General features: G+C 46.5%; 1 protein-coding gene across 2 annotated transcripts in view; it reads right to left on the reverse strand.

Moving 5' to 3' along the window:
* Positions 1-6,000, reverse strand: part of SIN3A (SIN3 transcription regulator family member A) — a 67,969-nt gene that overhangs the window by 57,110 nt on the left and 4,859 nt on the right. Inside the window, exon 1 of one of the 2 annotated variants that reach the window (XM_006142578.3) lies at positions 5,531-5,551. The exons of the other annotated variant lie outside the window; for it this stretch is intronic. The gene's annotated coding sequence lies outside the window, so the exon portion shown is untranslated. Of the gene's footprint in view, positions 1-5,530; positions 5,552-6,000 lie in introns of those variants that run through there. 2 annotated transcript variants of the gene reach the window in all.

Genomic DNA, 6,000 nt, shown 5'->3' on the forward strand with positions numbered 1-6,000 from the left:
ACTGAAAAACAAATGAACAAAAACTCTTGTACTTCAGAACTGCAAATAAGAGACTGAGGACTTATATATCCTCCAATGACCCCTAATTCAGCAAGCCTAGGCCTGAAGGCCACCAGGGCCAAGGAAGAACCCGCCCTCGGGACGCTAGTAAACACAAGCAATGTGTGGACAAAAAAGAGCCAACAAAGTGCCGGGACAGTGCCTAATTGCCTTTGAGGCCAATTCCAACTGAACAGAGGTAGCTTCCGGTGCAACTGCCTTTAGAGCTCCATTTGTAAGCTGTTTCTCACCTACCCTGTGCCAGGCTATCCTGGGCTGAGAGGCTACTAAGAAAAGGAAATGCCGCTGGAGATGGAATGTAAGCCCCTGGTGCAGCTAAAGAAAGCCACAATCAGGTGTTGTCCGACATGCACAGGGACCCGAAGGGGCACCTGGAGCAGCCCCCAGCACCATGGTTAAGTGCTCTGTATCGGGAGCTGAATCTCACATGGCAGACCACAATTTAAATGCTGGCCCGGTGGCTTGGAAGACATGCTAGGCATACATGCAATCCTGATGGAATGGAGGAAAAAAGACCGTGGGACCACGCCCTGATGGAGGTGCTTTCTCTTTCTCTGGCAAGAACACATGCCCTCTGGCAAAACAAAAATCAAAACCATATGGAGACAAAGACCTCTGTATTTTGTTGTACCAGGCTGACAACAAATCCCATCAAGACATTTAAAGAAACAGAACTGGGACCAGCAGATGGCACAATGGCTACATCACTGGACCACCATGCAGTCTTCTGAGGTTTGAGTCCCGGACCCAGTAGCTTAAACTCACGCCGGGCACATGTGGTACATGCCCAAGACCCAGAGAGAAGAATGGAGGACAAGGAATTGTGGCGTGGCCATGCCCCCTGGGGATGTAAAAAAGAAACAGAACTAGGGGCCGGCAGGTGGCATGATGGTTAAAGGCGCTGGAATCCCACATGGTTGACTACGGTTCAAATCCTGGATCGGGCGGTTTGCTTTCTTGCTTTCTCTCTCGCTCTCTCATGCCAAATTAAAAAAATAACAACAAATGGGTTTAAATAAAATTTAAAAAAAAAAAAAAAAAGAACTAAAGAGAAATTTACATAATTAAAGGAAGTCAAGGGTTTTTTGGGTTATTATTTTTTAGAGGTTTTTGCTATAGGGTGTGTGTTCCCACCAGAAAGACAGACAGAAAGCAAGAAATCACCCTCCAGGAGAGATGGCCACGCTACAATCCTTTCTCCTCCATTCTCCCCTTGGGATCTTGGGCATGTGCACACATGTACCCGGTGTGAGTTTTAGCCACCGGGTCCAGGACTCAAACCACAGTTGACTAGATGGGAGTCCAGCGACATAGTCATTACGCCCTCTGCTGGTCCCAACAAGTTTTTTTTTTTAATGTGTTTTTCCAAAAACAATTAGATAATTTTTTTTTTTTGAGAAGTTTTTGCTATAGGGTACATGCGCTCGCGAGGAAGACACAGAGACAATGCGAGAAATCACCCCCCAAAGGGATGGCAACATGGCAATCCCTTCTCCATGCTCCTCTCGGGATCTTGGGCACACACGCACACACACAGGCATGAGTTTAAGCAACTGGGTCTGGGACTCAAACATTGGTCAACTACATGGGAGTCCAGCGACTGCTGGTTCCACAATTAGATAATTTTCTAAAGGCAATCAGGATTCATATTTAAAAAGAGGGACCAGCAGTTGGCATAATGGCTATGTCGCTGGACTCCCACGTAATCAACCGTGGTAGAGTCCTGGACCTAGTCACTTAAACTCACACCGGGCACGTGTGTGTTTGTGCCCAAGATCCCGAGAGGAGAAGGGAGAAGAAGGGATTGCAGCACGGCCATCCCCCTGTGGGGTGATTTCTCGCTTTCTGTCTCTCTGTCTCTGTCTTTCTGGCGAGTGCACGCACCCTTTAAAAAAAAAAAAAGTTAAAACATACTTTAAAAGAAAATTTAACAGGGCCAGAGGTAGTGCTCAATGTTCTACAATGCTAGAGCCACAAGGCAAAGTCGCAGGTTAGCATCCAGGGGCTTCCTTGCACACGTCAGGTACACGCATGCCCATGATCAAACTGAAGAGAGCATGATTCATAAACTCTGGAAGAGAGACTGTAAGAGAGATGTCAATTTCAACTTGATACCACTCTTTCTAACATTCCAAAGTGCTTTCCAGGAACACTCTGGGAGAGCTGTGTGAGGACATTTAACAACTCACATCAAGTGGATCTACGGTCTGAGGCTTTTCCCTCCCATTTCTTGTTCAGGGCTTCCCGTTCCTCCACCCCAAACACGGCCTCTCTTTCTCTAAATTCCACACAGGACTTTGTACCTGATTCATGGTACATACCCTCAAGGGTATGTAGTAAAGAGTGATGTGTCTTGCCGCCCCAATAATGTTAACTTCTTAGAGACAAACACTTTTCCTATGTTGGCCTAGAGCTATTTAAGCAGGTGGTCAACAAATCCAGTGTCGAGTCAGCTCACTCTTCCCTCAAAGTTGCTTTCAAGAGAACACTGAAAAATATTTAATATAAAATGGTTGGTTGGGGGTGCTGGACTCCCACATGACTGACTGCGGTTCGGGTTCCAGACCTGGTGGCTTGCTTTCTTGCTTTTCCCCCCTCTCTCTGATCAAACTGGAAAATAATAATAAAAGATAAAGTTAAATAATTCTTCTTCTTTTTTTTTTTGGAGAGGTTTTTACTATAGGGCTCATGTGCTTGCCAAAGAGAGAGCGAGACAGAGAAACAGAAAGTGAAAGATCACTCTCCCAGGTGGGATGGCCACACCACAATCCCTTCTCTCGGGATCTTGGGCACGCACATACACGTACATGTACCTGGCATGAGCTTAAGCTACCGGGTCCGGGGCTCAAACATGTACCTGTCATGAGCTTAAGCTACCGGGTCCGGGGCTCAAACTACGGTCGACTACAAGGGAGTCCAGTGACATAGCCATTACAACGACTACTGGTTCCTAAAATAATTCTTTAAAAAAAAAAAAAAAAAAAGAATTCTCATATGATCCAGTAATTCCACTTCTGGATATATACCCACAAAGGCTGAAAGCAAGGATTTGAATAGACACTTGTACAACCAGTATCCATAGTAGCACTGATTAGGAGAGTCAAAAGATGGCAACAACCCTGTGTCTCCAGACAGATAAACAAAATGTGGTATACACATACACAAAGGAGTATTACTCAGCCTTAAAAAAGGAAGGAATTTCTGACAGATGCTACAATACCAACGAACCTTAAAGACATGCTAAGTAAAATAAGTCAGATGCAAAAAAAAAAAAAAAAAAACACTACTGTAGGATTCCAGTTACACAAGGTATCTAGAGTAATTAAATCTATACAGACAGAAGGCAGAATGCTGGTCACCAGGGTCAGGGGTTGGCCGAGGGGAGTTATTCTGCAAGGGGAGAGTTTTAGTCTAGGAAGATGAAAAGTTCTAATGATGGATGGGCGATGCCTGTACAGCAACATGAATGCGTGAATGTACTTCCTGCTGCTAATTACATAATTAAAACTGGCCAGGACAGCAAGCTTTGTGGTTCTACGTCATACCACAATACAGAATTTTGTAAAAAAGCAAGCACACTGCTTCTTTTCTGTTCATTACCCTTAGACCAGAGGCAATTGAAAGGACAGAGTTAAGAGACTCTGCAGCCAGACTGAGTGGGTTTGGGTCCTCTAAGCTCTTATGATTATTCAAGAGAGTGAAGGAAGGCACAGTTTGAAAAAGCACATACTATCACTTTCATAAGAACCGACAGGAATTGGTTATTAGCTATTGGAATTACCAGAAGAATGAGAAAGCCTTGACAACCATTGTGCTAGACTACTGACTGCCATGGACATAACCTAGTTCCAACTATAATTCCCGGCACCAATGTCGGCCCTGCACTGTCTCCCATATGTGTTTTATTTGTACTGAAGACATAAACAGGACTGTGCTGCCAGTTATCTAATCAAAGTACTACACACCTCCTTCCTTAAAAAAAATGAAATAAAAGTTTAGTCTTTATAATTACAAAATGACAATCTAAGACATTTGATTCACAACAAAATCATCATACAGAATACTGACAACCGGATGGCAGGAAGCATTTACGAAAACTTTCCTAATATAGCATAACCAGGTTCTTAGCTTCTTAAAAAAAATTTTTTTAACTTCATTTTCCCAATTTGAGCAGAGACAGAAAGAGAGAGGGAAAGTGAGAAAAGAAGCCAGGGTCCAGGATTTGAACCATGGTTGGCTATGTGAGAGTCTAGCATCTTTAACCACCATGACACCTGCTGGCCCCAAGGTTCCTAACTCCTTAAAAGTTCGTAGGACTTTTGAACCTGGCCCACCTACTAGACAACATATTCTTCCATCACCACAAAGGTTTATGAACTATGGTTTCTGCTTTCCAGTACGCAGTGCTGCAAAGGGTGGGAAGGACCGTGTAGACCAAACTCCCCTAAATGGTTCACCACTGTCTGTCAGTTTCCAGTCTCGAGAAAAACACCTTGGTCTCCTTGGCATTTCTATTAGAGCAAACTAAAATACCATTGTAGCTGCGACTTTCCTGAAGGACACGTGACTTTCCTCAGGTGAGGATGGCCTAGGGCACCAAACTTTCAACCTCTGGAGAGCAAAGCCCAAATCTGGGACTTGTAAATTCAGGTCAGCTGATTAACCAGAGGCTCAATCAGATGTCAGTGCACAAATAAACAATGATGCCACATTTATTTTCTCAACAAGAATGTCAAAAACAATTTCTCTTCACAGGTAAAGCTAATGCATCAAGTCAGAACCAAAACTTCATGCAAACCTGAAAGGTTCTAAGGTGACTCTGCAATAATGGCGCGGTGTGTGTGTGTGTGGGGGGTGTCACAACTCAGACACGGAAGACTAGCCAGGCCACACCATCACCCTACTCTGTAATAAAAAAAAAGGACCAGGACACCACGTTTTATAGATTCTAAGTAGAAAGTAGTCCAGAAAGATAAGAGTTTTGTCCTTTGGTTACCTAAACTGCACCTTATGTCTTTGGGAACCCAAGCTTACACAGAACTATTAATACAATGAAAGCATTAATAAATACAAAAGTTGAAGATTTCAAAGTATTTTATTCAAAGTCTGAGGTTTTTTCTATAATCACCATCTCTTATAAACAGATCAGTTTGGAGATTTCAATGTAAATCCGACCCTTCCTGTAGTAAATCTCAGCCTTGGGAAGAGCCGGTGCTCCCATGGTCTCTTCACGACTACCTGGGTTTAAAGTCCTAAGGCACCGACACAGACGCCAAGTCTAGCTCAACTACCCACCACCCCATTGGCTCGAAGGAAGCCCCGCCCCGCAGAGCCACGGTAACAGAACATCAAGGGAACTCCAGGAAAGGCTGTCCTGGCCACATTTCTAGTCTCGGCTGGCCCCCCTCCCCCACCAGCACCGGCGCGGAAGCATGGTCACAGCACCGGCCACACTCGACCGCAGGCACACCTGGGGGAGGACCGTGAGCACCTCGCCGCGACCATCATAACCCAGACGGGAGTGGCGGTAACCACGCTTGCACTCTCGGGGAGCTGCACGATACGGTGTATGCTGCCAGGAGCAGAGCAGAGACAACAGCTCTGTCACCCGGCCCTCGTGCCCCAGGCAAAAGGCATGGCCGAACCACGAGAGTAAGTCCTGACACCTCCACGGCTTGCAGCCGGTGGGGCTCCTCCCACCCCACCGAGGCACAGGGCGGGGCAGATCTAGGCGCCGCCGCTCGCAGCCGGCCCGGACAGCGGGCTTTCCCGAGGACCGCCTCACTGCCAAGGAGGCGGAAACCCGGGGGGACCCAGGGGTGGACGGAACGGCCGAGGGGAGTGGCGTGGCGCTCAGTACGGCCCCTCCGGATCCCGGGAAGGCGGAGAACGCAGACTCCACGCCCCCTCCCCGCCGCGCCCCGAAGCCGCACGCGGGAG

Source organism: Tupaia chinensis, unplaced genomic scaffold (assembly GCF_000334495.1).
Source record: "Tupaia chinensis unplaced genomic scaffold, TupChi_1.0 Scaffold000078_1, whole genome shotgun sequence".
Lineage (NCBI taxonomy): Eukaryota > Metazoa > Chordata > Mammalia > Scandentia > Tupaiidae > Tupaia > Tupaia belangeri.